The sequence below is a fragment of the Cryptomeria japonica genome, chromosome 3 (genome assembly GCF_030272615.1).
Source record: "Cryptomeria japonica chromosome 3, Sugi_1.0, whole genome shotgun sequence".
NCBI classification, from domain to species: Eukaryota; Viridiplantae; Streptophyta; class Pinopsida; order Cupressales; family Cupressaceae; genus Cryptomeria; species Cryptomeria japonica.
The window spans coordinates 674,166,702-674,180,257 of record NC_081407.1 but is presented as its reverse complement, the minus strand read 5'-3'; positions in this window follow the sequence as shown (position 1 = coordinate 674,180,257).

Sequence of the window (13,556 nt, the reverse complement as noted above, 5' to 3'; positions counted from 1 at the left end):
TGTTGAGGCTCCAATATTGAGGAAACACAATAGACATGGCTTCAAGTAGGTTGTCAGGAGGGAATTTGCTTCTAATTTGTGAGGAAAGATCATAGTAATTTTTCTTCACAGAAGTAGTTACAGTCTCAACAATCTTGTTGAAATCTTCCCTTGTAACTCTTGCTAGTTGCTTCCTGGGGCACTTTCCTGGTTCCTCGGGGTTGACCCTATCATACAAGTGCATTAGTATCTCAACTCCCCATACATTGGTACATACCTCCCCATTTGCACTGATTTGTAAAAAGTTAGCAGGATTGTTAAAATCTGTGAGTGTCTGCCACTTAATAAATTTTTCCTCAGATAGTGTTGGTTGATTTCAAAGATTGTCAAGGGTCATGCATGTCATCTTACGCAACGTAGTATATTCTGCAATATACAGAGCTCTTTTTTGGGAAGCCTTCATAATATTCCTCATTTAATCTAGCATGGGCAGAAGAGCTGCTAAAGTTAAGAGTGTCTCTAGATTACTTAACCTCTGAAGAAGGTCAGGAAATTTCGGTCGCTCTGATTCATCATGAGTTGTGTGAAATAGTCCAATCAAGGATGGATATTCTGAAAAAAATCAATGCGTTGGACCATCCAAAGAGATCCATCTAGTATCATTATCCTTGAGAAGCTTGTTCCCATCAGTTATTCCATCAGCAAAGTGTTGAAATTCCATAAATCGCTTGGGACTTCAACAGAAGTGTGAGTAGAGCTCTCTGATTAAAATTTCAAATTTTTTTACCGAAGCATACTTGCTCATAATTCCAAAAGCTAAATTCATTATGTGAGCCATGCAGTGAATTGCAATAATGTACAATACAAATGAAGTTTCAATCTTTGTACAAAGACCATTCCTATGACCTTGCATTATTGAAGCTCCATCTGCTCCAACACATACCAATTTTTTGGCAATTGTCATGTCATCCATACCTCCATATTCAATTAAACTTCCCTTTACTAGTTGAAATAAATTTTCCGTTGTCACACTCTCCTTCATTTTAGCAACAGATAGTAGATGAGGTTGGTGGGTATGATTCTATATAGTATAAACATGCATGCATACCCATGAAGTATTGACTACTATCATAACTTCGTCTAAAGAAAATGCAATAAAGTTTGACTCTCTTATTTTTTCCTTTACATCTTCTTTTCCAACCTCAGCAAGACAACTTGCGCATTCCCATCCCTTGTTTACTAACCAGTGTCTATTAGGATAGTTAGGAACTTTCAAAAAGTGTAATAAACCACTAATTGATGGGAAATCTGTCATAGCATGCCCTCTACTCAAAATATAAAAAACAACGCTTAACTAAACAGCTTTTCTGAGTTGTTCTATTTGCATTGCTTTTCCAAAACTAGCTTCAATAGAACCTTTAACTTCAACAGGCTTCGTTTGTATTTTCTCATGAAAATAATACTCTTCGGCATTCCTCACATGCTTACATTCCTCCTTTATTTTCCCTCTTATCACTGATTTTTCAACTCTGTCTTTCATTTGTTTTTCATAAACTTTACCCATATGCTTTTCTATTGTGTCAAATTTTAGCTACAACCTAATTTCCTTGTTATGTTTCCAAGTGCAAATATTACACCTGCATTCTATTAGAGGCTCGCCTTCAATTGGATTCTCCACTGGTTCAATGAATGGATACTTTGATGACCAATTAATTTGAAAATTCCTCACTAACATATCCCACTCCCGATCCTTGTTTGATTGAGGTTCATCCTTTTTTTTATCTGGCTTTTCTTTTCCCCTTCCGTACATTATCATCAATGGCATTATCACCCAAGTCGATTATATCATTCCGGCTAACTTGGGCATCTAGCAGATAATCTTCTTCAAGATCATCCTGATCTGAGATATCAGGTTTGTCGTCGTCTTCAACATGCATTGTAGGTTGCAAATTTTGTACTTGCACTTGTGATGATGTACCTTCCTGATTTTCACCACAACCTTTTCCAAAGCCAAAGTATGAAGACAACGTTCTTCTTTTTGTTGGCCTCTCATGGCCTTCCCCACATTCAAGTTTCCTACCCTTCTTCTTGTTCGACATCTCCAACAAAATAAAGGCTTCCAAAAAAATGTCAATTTGTTGAAGAAGCAATAATAGACTATAAACTATAATATATGTTTCATTGGCCCTACAACCTACAATCTAGATGTTTGAGGTCTGAATGTCCCGGCTGACCACTTGACAGTGACGGGTCGCCACTGAATAAAAATGAACTCAATAGTGCAAATAAATATAGATAAATTTAGAATAATATTATAACACTTCAAAAATATGATCGCTCACCTTTAGGTCACTAGCAGTCAACAACAATTATTTTCCTTGGTCTGAAACTTCGCTATTGATTAGAATTCAGAGCCTAGAACCCACCAGATTGTGTAGAGATAGATATGATCTTTGCATGTATTTATACCAATCCTTATATGGTATACAAATATTTGGCAAAACTCGCATAACTATAACATGACTTATGTAATTTTTGAGGTGATTATGGGTCGTCCAAATAAATGGCAAATACAATATAGTTGGCGAAAGTTGGGGTGAATGGAGACACGCATCGGCAAAATGTCAAGTGAATTGGGTCGTCCTGGCTAACAAATCTTCACATGCCTATAGGTGAATTATGGTCATCTATTAAGGCAACCTCGGAGAGTGTAGGCGAAAAAATTAAATTTGCCATGTGTCCACTGTATATTGTATTGGCGAAATCCTCGCATAGAAACATTTAATTACATAAAATATATGGCGATCGGGTTGTGAATTTGATGGAAATTGATAATGTTCTGGCGGCATGGCCACCCCCAGTCGATACAAAATATTCGCCATTTCCCAGGTCTCCGACGTGAAAAATTTGTCACTAAAGTAATCTTTGGGGAGGATTATGATGTTTTGATTTTGGATTGAGAAATATGGAAGAAATGATTATGATGCTTTGATTTTAGAAATATTTGGAGTGAATGACTTAAGAAAATGTGGAATAGGAAATGATTATGAAGTTTGATTTTTGGAAATGATTTGAAGTGAATGACTTAAGAAGATATAGGAGGACTATGATGTTTTGATTTTGGATTGAGAAAGATGGAAGAAATGATTATGATGTTATGATTTTGGAAAGATTTGGAGTGAATGGCTTAAGAAAATGTGGAATAGGAAATGATTATGAAGTTTGATTTTTGGATTGAGAAAGATGGGGGAAATGATTATGATGTTCTGATTTTGGAAAGATTTGGAGTGAATTGACTTAAGAAAATGTGGAATAGGAAATGATTATGAAGTTTGATTTTTGGAAATGATTTGAAGTGAATGACTTAAGAAAATGTAGGAGGATTATGATGTTTTGATTTTGGAAATATTTGGAGTGAATGACTTAACAAAATGTGAAATAGGAAATGATTATGAAGTTTTTTTTTTGAAAATGATTTGAATTTGTATACACCTAAAAATGGTCTGAAGATAATTAATTAAATACGTAGTTATTTAATTAATAACCCTTCCCAATTAATTGAATTCACAAATAATTTGATTAATTTCCCCATTCAGTCTACTTATAAATAAATCTAAGGATTTATTTATTAAGTTCATTTCAATAATTCCCCTTTGATTAATTAATCCTCCCCCCATTTTAAATTCACTCTTCTAATCTCATAATTAGTTAAAACAAATCAGATCATGATTTGTTGAAATTAATTATCTTTTCCTAATATTTGAATTTCTAAATTCAAATATGAGTACATGGCTCCTAACTTCTTGCCACCTAACCTAACTACCCTCTAACCTAACTCATTCTATCTAATCCCGGGTTTAACTAACCCTATCCTATCTTGCACATCCTAACCTCTTTCATCCTAACCTCTTATGGGTTGGATATTCTCCCCTTGAGAAACATGGAACTTTTGCCACATGTCTCCTCCCTTGGACACTTGCCCTCTCATGAGAAAGGTTCCTTGACACTTGTCACCATAGGAATGACAAGTGTCCCTTCCTCCAACCTCTTCTCCAACTTCCCCAATCTTAGCCCTTGGTATCTTCAGATCAAATCTGGACCGTCGATTCCTGCCACCTCAGCTTTGGCCTTGGAATTCCTATAAATACCCCTCATTTTGAAGTAATAAAGATCCCCTTGCATCCTAGATTTTAGCATCATTACTATAGTCATTTTTTATCTCAATTATCCAACATAATTAACATATTATATTAATCATACATACAATCATGTATCTCATGTCATTTTGGATTAATCTAGCTTAATTTGTTAATCTTGCATTCATCTAGTTTGCATTCATATAGATTAAATCCTCTATCTTGGTGTAGTCAAGTCACTGGTATTGCTTAGATAAATCTAAGATAAAATCTATACTTGCATCATTTAGGAGGCAATAGGTCAATTTGTCATGGTTTTACATATCAACTAACCATGCATGTAATGATCTATTAAGTGTTTGTGTTGTAGATGCAGATTCTAGATTTCACATGAACAAAAGTGAATGCCTGAGTGGAAAGAGAAATGTTTTGATAAATGACTTGATTAAGAAAATGTGGAATAGGAAATAATTATAATGTTTGATGATTTGAGAAATGATTTAAGGAAATGTGGAAGAAGATTATGATTTTATTTTTTATTTTGAAAAATGATTTGAGAAGATGGAAGATGATGTATAATAGGTGATTGTGGGTTATGGAATGTAAGATAGTGGATGAGATTAAGAAGATGAATTGATGAAAGACTAGCCTAGATGGAAAGTGACTAAATAAGTGATTTCTTATTTAGGTGGATATGACAATGAGATTTTACCTCTTTTATTGAGAGATTGGGACAAGGCAGATCTTTGTTGAAAGGCGCGTGTTTTTAATGAGTCCTCATCAAACTCATGTACATGACCATGTAGATAATTGTGAAAACGGTGAAGGAAGGTTCGATATTTGAACAAGAGTTTGCGGTTTATGTAGAGAAATTTTCTCTTCTTTAAGATCTCTCTTTGGATCGGTTTCTTCTTCTCAAGACAATGATATATGGATTTCTTGATATGCTTGAGGGATTTGAGAATATGATGCATTTGCAAAAATGTGTGGTGATTTGCTTGTTTATATTGTTTGTTGGGGTGTAAATTTTATTTCAAATGTTTGATTTCTTTGACAAGAAGACACATCAAGCACACAAGCACATAAAACACTTCTTTTCTTATAACTTTGATTTGACTTCAATGTGTATGTTTAGGATTGTTTCAAATCCTCTTTTGTTTTTCATAGGTTTTGAACAATCGAAATACAAATCAATCAGACTCTCCTAAGGTCAAAAAGGCCATTCATAATATAATAGCCCACGTCTTGATACTCCTTCAACTCAAAAATCCTTGTCACACCCTAAGGTGTGCCCTTTTTTTGCCTTTTTTCCAGAATTTGAACCAAAGAGGATTGCTCCTCAATTGGATCATTTTTTTGGGAGATGTATGGTGAGTGTCTTGGGGGCAGATTCTTCCCCACCCTTGCACTATGATATTAAAAATGTTTGGCTAACTGAATTACTTGGGATTCTATGCTTAAGGTTCATAGAAAGGGTTTCATTTAGTTTTCAATGATAAACTCCCTCAGGAGGCTTCCCAACCTTCAAAACAAAGGCTTTACGTATCTAAAGGATACTAGGGGAAGGCTAATCAATGAGAAAAACCGTTGGACATGATTTTCATCACATCCACATTTGATTATAGTGGGTTGGATTACTTGGCGTTAGTCGTTCCCCACTTAGGTCCTTCCCCTCTCACTAGCCTTATGGGCTTCTCAGGAGGGCAGACCTACTAAAGGAGTTATCTTAATTGCAAAAAAGAAAAAAACAAGAGTGAGTTTTGCTTTTTTATCACCCAATTAAGGGGAGAGCATATACCTATCATTTCACAAGCATGGTAGACAATGTTATTTTTAATCCTTCATCATAATGTGATCTATTTTCTACTAGGAGATTTTGCTCCAACAATCATGGGGCTCCTTTTAACCAAGATAGCAAAATGAATTGTTCTTTTTAGGCAAAATTTTTGATAATTTGAACCTTGTAACAACTTTGAAAGAACCTTGTGCAAAAATAAAAAGATGGCTTGTTCCTTTTAGTTTGCAAAATGAAATGTGAGGTGTTCTTTTTATCCTTTTATAGCAAAAAATGAAATTTGTTTGTTCTTTTTAGATAGCACCAAAGAAAATGTGACCTACTTTGCAAAAGGGAAAGGTTTGTTTGTAGTTCTTTTTATCCCTTGCAACATTAAAATGGATTTTTTTTAGGCACCAAAGAAAATGTGGAAGTTCTTTTTAACTTGCACGAAACTTGAAATGTGAGATATTTTTAACTCCTTTGCAATAAATAAAGATTTGTTTGTTGTTCTTTTTAAAAACCCTTTGTAACAAAAAATGAAATTTATTTGTTCTTTTTAGGCACCAAAGGAAATGTGGAAGTTATTTTTAACTTGCACCAAACTTGAAATGTGAGATTCCTTTTAAGTCCTTTTGTAAAAAAATTAATTTGTAACAAAAAAGAGCAAAATAAACTAACTAATCCTTGAGAACCTGCATACAATGTTAGCACCTGCAAAACCTTCAAAGTGTTAGTCCAAATGGTGGGCTCAAAAGCCTAAATTTTTCTTTGAGGTTACAATTTTTAGCTCTCTACCTGTTACAAAAGTGCTAGATTGGTAACAGAAACAAAAGCACCAGACTGAGAACGAAAGCGCTAGACTAACACAAAAGTGCTATAAAAAGTAACAAAAGTGTCACAGTAGAAATAGACAAACAGTTTTCAAAAGTGCTAGAATGCAACGCAAAAGCGCTACTACATGCAACAAAGGCACTAATCCGTATGATGAAAGCACTAAAACGTAGTTGTGCATGAAAATCTGCAAGTTTCAAAAAGTGTTAGTTAAAAGAATTAACTTAGTGGTGTTGGATTCACATCGTGTTCACCAAAATGATGCACTAAAAAGGGGACACAAGCCAAAAACAAAGCTCAAGAGTTAATAGGTTAGTTTCCAACCAAAAAACCAACACAAATGAACTAAAAAACCTTTAAATGCATATCAAGAGAGAATGAAAACATATAAAAAGAGCATAAACATAATGAAAGAGGAGCAAGAATACTCCCTAAGATTCTCCCATGATGCTTGATGGCTCTCCCTTGTTATTTTCCTCTCCAAGATCCAAAGCTACGCTTGAGTGTGGTCCTCAGTTTTTAGCATGAAACCATGGATGCCAAATGAAGGATTGAAAGTGGTTGAAGATGATATGCTAATTCTATGCAAATGCAAAGACTAGTATTTATATGAGAAAGCTCAAGTGTGAGTGTTATTCAACTATAGTAACAATGCTAAAATACTTCCTCTTTTGCTTGAGGATGAGGGTTTTATTTATAGAAAAAATAGTGGATTGGAAGGTCAAGATTGACTTGACTTGTGAAGGGATAGGATTGCATGATTCTCAATCCATGTGACACTTTAAAACCAATGTAGTGATGACAAATGTCACTATGAGAGGGCTTGAGAGGAAATGAGGGTTACCATGGATGGTTGGGGTTATGGATAAGGCTATTATCCAATAGGTAAAACTTTGTGCAAATTTTACCCATGGTTAAGCCTTGACCAAAGGGACAAAATCCATGTGGGTTAGTGTGTTGAAGAAGCAAAGCCATTAAGACTTTGTAAGAGTCTTAAATGGTTGAGATGATGGGTTGGGATTAATTTTGGATTAGGATTGTGCTAATGATCAGAAGGGGGATTAGGCTAATTTAGAAGGGCTTAGAAGAATTTAGAAGGGGGTTAGTGAGCAAGTAGGTTTGGCAAGTGGGTGAGGATAAATAGGCTTTTTAATTAAATGTTTTTATTTAATTAAAATAGGCAATGCAACTTACATTTGTAGGAGAAAGCAAGTAGATGAGATTTTTAAATAAATATATGATTTATTTAAATAGGGACTTGGTTGGGGATATTTAAATAAATGTTTAATTTATTTAAATTAGGAGAAAGGGGAATTAAATAAATTTAATTTATTTAATAGTTGGACTATAGTTAGTAATTAAACAAAGTTATGAAATTTATTTAATTAGATTAGAAGAATAGGCTAAAATACAATAATTAAATGTGAATTTAATTAATAAAATAATATTAGTGTTGTATATGGTGAAAATGGATACAATAATAACGATATTGAAAGGCTAAATGAATTCAACCACAAAACCCTAGTCTAACAACAACAAAGATCCACCATAACATATGAAGATTACCAAAGACAATGCAAATCAAAAGAAATCACAAAGATTATACCATCACATGTCCAATAGGGTTTTGATCTCCATTCTTCCTATCTCCATTGATCTTGCTTGATATATTTGCTCTCAGATTTTATGTGCACAAGAGCTCAACAAAGAACGGAATGTGGTTGCAAGTAGGATCGTAGTGTAAGTCAATTGCATAAAAGATCATTAGAATGATTGATTAGGGAAGAATCTCCTTATATAGAAGACACTATATGAAATGGAGGGATAAGATTGAGAGGTGTAAAAGGAGGTCAGCTATGATTAGAGGGTAGGTAAAAGAAATAATAAAATAATGAAAGAGGTAGGTAGTGTAGGAATTAAGAGATGAATGACATGTGTCATGGGTAGATAAGGCTAATGAATTAATTAAATAAATAAAGATTTATTTAATTAATAGAAGAAATGGGATCAATTAAATAAATAAGATATTTATTTAATTTAGGAAAAAGGATAATTTAAATAAATAAATGTATTTATTTAAATGAGAAATAAGGCTAGAAGAGGATAAATGAATTAATTAAATAAATAAAGATTTATTTAATTAATAGAAGAATTAGGCTAAAATAATTAAATAAATAAAATATTTATTTAATTAGACATGACAATTTTAGGTGTCTACATTTTGCCCCTCTTTGAGACAATGCGGCTTGTCGCGTTGTTTCAAAGAAGATAATATGAACTGATACATAGTTGCCCCAAGATGGGAATGATATGCCCCCTCGAGAGATTGGATGAAAAAATGTCTGAAAAGATCGCAGACAATCTCTCGAAAGAACGGCTAAAACGGACTGACCGGATATAGTGACAAAGTCACAGGATAATGAAGACTGACTCGGGAGGCGAGGGCTAGGGCTAGGGTAGTCTATAAGATAGACCACGGGGGAAAATACATCCTCATTGTCATCTACACCTCCAAGAGATCAGAGTGCAGAGCGAAAATAGAGCAGCAGCAGTCAACAGCGATGGCTTTTGTTCATAGATTCGATCGCGTTCGCCAATTCCAGAGGCCAGCAAAGGCAAGAGAGCCGGTAAGTACCACCAAACCTCCTCGTACTTCGACGCATTTATTACTGTCATTAATGCATGCTAGATAGGGCAATAAATGCACTTAGAATAGGATCCAAAAAAAAGTCCAAAAACATCTAGGCGCGTCTACGTTGGTGCCAGGCGCGTCTATGTTTGTGCCAGGCGCATCTGTGATGGAAACTGTGTCTGTGCCAAATGCAGCCGCGTTTGTGATGTATAGGCACGTCTGTGTCAAGAAGGCATGTCTATGTTGCCCAGGCGCATCTGTGCAGAGCATAGGCACGTCTGTGTTTGTCAGGAACGTCTGTGTTTTTCAGGCGCGTCTGTGCAATCTTAAAGCACGTTTATGTCAGGAAAGCGCATTTGTGTCCAAAAATGTGAAATTGTGTCTTCTAGGTCAAATCGACAGTTCTGTGATGAACATACATTGTCGATTGGATAAGCTATTGAGAGGATACACTCAAGCAGGTCCTCTAGGGAAGACTAGGATAGATCAAGGCACTTTGTGATGAACAGTGAGTACCAAGATAGAGTACTTTGTGATGAACAGGGAGTACTAAAAAGAGCAGCACTTTGTGATGAACAGGGAGTGCAAATGTGAGCAACACTTTGTGATGAACAGGGAGTGCCACACACGTAGTACTTTGTGATGAACAGGGAGTACCACTAGGATAGAAGCAACACTTTGTGATGAACAGTGAGTGTCACTAGGATAGAATACCATATGCATTTAGATAATAAGTAGCATTTTGTGATGAACAGTGAATGCCACTATGACTGACATGATTGATTTGCTTGACTGCAGGAGTATTTGCCTATGCTGGAGTCACGGGAGAGATTCCCATCGACTCAGAGATTGCGACCTGAGCTGACAGCCGAGGAGCGAGTTGCGATCAAGGCTATGGGATTGAAACATGTTCTGTATGTGCCTGAGTTTCGGGCGAACATGGGACTGTTGACTGCACTGGTGGAGAGATGGCACTCCGAGACATGTACTTTTCATTTGCCGATGGGGGAGACGACAGTCACCCTCGAGGATGCATATAGGATCTTGAGGATACCAATCAATGGGGAGCTGATCCCATACGATCGAGATGGAGATAGGGAGGCCCTGAGACGAGTGTTCCAGGACATAGGACTAGAGATGAGGGCTGGACATGTGGCTTGGGATACGATGACAGCTACAGGGCTAGCGCTGCCGGCAGTTATAGGAGGAGCGATCAGTGGGTTCCTATGTCTGGATAGGGCGACACAGGGGTTGGCTGTAGGCTGGAGAGACTGGTGACATAGCACACCAAATATGCCTGGGGACCGTGTGTGCTGGCACACCTGTACTATGAGCTGCATCAGTTTGTGTACCACGGGTCAGTGGGATTGGGCTATGGGGTGACATTGTTGCAGGTGTGGGCTTATGAGCATCTGCCAGTGACGAGGCCGATACACTTCAGGGGCAGAGGTCACAGACGCAGTTTTGTTCACCTATACGACATGATCACATCGCAGCCATGGATTGGCAGGTTAGAGCACTGGCGGCGGGTGATAGATGACATCGATATGGTCATATGGAGGCCATACCTGGGATGTGAGCAGTGGGAGGATGATGCGGTTGATCTTCCCTACACCTTCCAAAGTAGGTACCTAATTGGGCGGATGCCCTATGTGCTGGAGAGGCAGCTAGTGGACAGGGTTGGCAGGCAGTTCGGAAGGATTCAGCGGATGCCATGGGGCTCAGGCATGTATGCACGGACTGTGAGAGATCAGGCACAGTTTGGGCCCATGTTATCATATGATTAGGCTGTTACGCAACTGGTAGAGATGATGTCGCTACCCTGGGACATATGGCCAGAGATTGAGGATGCTGGCATGGATGTCGAGTACACAGCATACTGGGTCGAGCATCCATTCCCACATCTGACGGATCCGGGAGAGCCATTAGATGGAGATGGTGATGGGGATGATGATGATGGTGGAGGTGATGGGGGAAGAGGCCAATGGAGGAGGAGGGGAGTAGTTGGAGAGAGGAGGGTTGCACTGCGAAGGGAGGGTGGAGAGGAGAGGCAGGCTCGGGTAGTGAGGGGTCATGGTGGATTGCTGCTACAGGTGCTAGCAACACAGGGTCCCAGACAGGTGCAGGTACAGGGACAGGGATAGGTACCAGTATAGGCACTAGTACAGGTACAGGCACAGGCACAGGGGCAGGCACCCGTACAGGGGGAGCCACAGGCAGAGCCACAAGGGGCTGATGTAGAGGAGGATGAGCTGATGGAGCTGAGGGAGATCTGCCAAGGACAGACAGATGAGATCTAGGAGTTGGAGAGGGAGAGGGATAGGCTCAGGAGGTGGCTCTGAGATACCGAGCAGGAGTGAGACCAGGCCATTCAGCATTACATAGAGGCTGAGACAGCACAGAGGGTTGGGAGACAAGCAGCCGAGGACACAGGGGCCGGATCTGCCTATGTTCTATGGGTCGGGGAGGAGATTGCCTACTGGCGGGATCTCTATTATGGTGCAGTGCCAGCGGATCAGCGGACGAGGAGCTTCCATAGACCATCGCAGACAACGACAGCTATAGGAGGGAGCTGGAGGAGACAGGCATCGAGTGGTGGGGTTATGGGTCCTCCACCACCACCAGATAGATGGGGCAGGAGGGATGATCCTAGGGCGGGTCCTTCAGTGGCTCAGATTCCATTGAGGCCAGGCGGCTCTGAGGGAGGGAGTTCGTCATAGCCATAGAGGGCTCCCTGTGTAGCAGTATTGTACCATTTTTGTATGATGATGTAGACACCTGCGGGTGCTTGTAGCCATATGATTTTTTGACATCATTGTATTATGACACTTATGATATATATATGAGATGATTCATCTTTGCGTCAACTATATGCATGTGTACCTATGTGATGAGATGTTCTTATGTGATGTTTATGATATGGATGCAAATATGTATATGATGCAATGCAATATTATTGTTCTTTTATGTTTTATATGTGTATGCATGATGCAAATGTGAATGTATGTAATGCAGATGAATATGATAATGCAAATGTAAATTCTGCTAACAGGTGTTGTGTGCAGGATGTGATGCAGTTGTGATATCTATATGTATGTATGAAATGTTTAATATGTGGTAATGCAGGTGCAACTACATGAAATGCGAATGTTTTTGGCGTGTCATTATACTCAGTCATGTGATAGAAGGCTACGCGGACTCGAGAAGGATGATGGAAGGCAATCAAGAAAGGGGGATGAAAGATAGAAGATATGAAAGTGAAAGAGCTTCTTGTGCGTTATCATCATTGAGCTTTATTATGGCAAAATAGGTTCTGACAATCGAGGCATATGTTCGACCCAGAAAGTCATTGTACCTGTTTGCATGGAGATAAGACAGTCACAAACAAGGAATGCCCCAATTCATACTAGACTCACAGTGTCCTCATATCCTTGGACAAGTCATAGAATTACTAAAAGACAATCCACAGACAGCAAATACAAATAGGTGACGATACCCCATCCTCGTCTTTCTAGTCAAAGACATCCTAGAGATAAAATCTCTAGTCAAAGACATCCTGGAAAAGCTAAAAGACATGTCACCAAAAAAGATGCAATCCAAAGAAAACCAAGACTCGACACCAACATCCACTGTAGTCCTCAAGTTTTAGTGTCTCTTGTCACTTGCATAAGTCTTATTTGATTGTGGTCACAATGTTTACTTTCATAGAAAGGATAGATAGCACTGAACCATATGTTGTCTGAGTCTGTTGAAAGATTTGATTTGTTGAAGCCCATTGTTGCTATTGTGTCTCATCTGAAATTGACTAAATCCATGAAACTGATACTTTATTGCGGAGAAGATGAAACTTTATTTCGGATCTGTGATGCAAATGCTGCTTTATTGCGGATTGTGCGCGGATAGACTGAAGAAAGCTGGAAGAAACTGTACTCCTCGAAACATGTGATGTTCTCAGTTCCACACCCATCACTAGACATAGGATCTGCCTTAGCCACAGATAGGATCTGATTTATTATGGATGGAAAGGGAGGTTTATTATGAATGGCTAACCAATCTTAGGTAGATCAATAACAAGCCATGATGGGAATGGGTAAGTTTATTATGAATGAATAGGTTGTGAGTGTGTGCAAAGTGAAAGGATGAAAGTGAATCCTGAAGGAGGGAGGAGCAATGTCTCTACGCATGGCGTTGGTGACCCAGT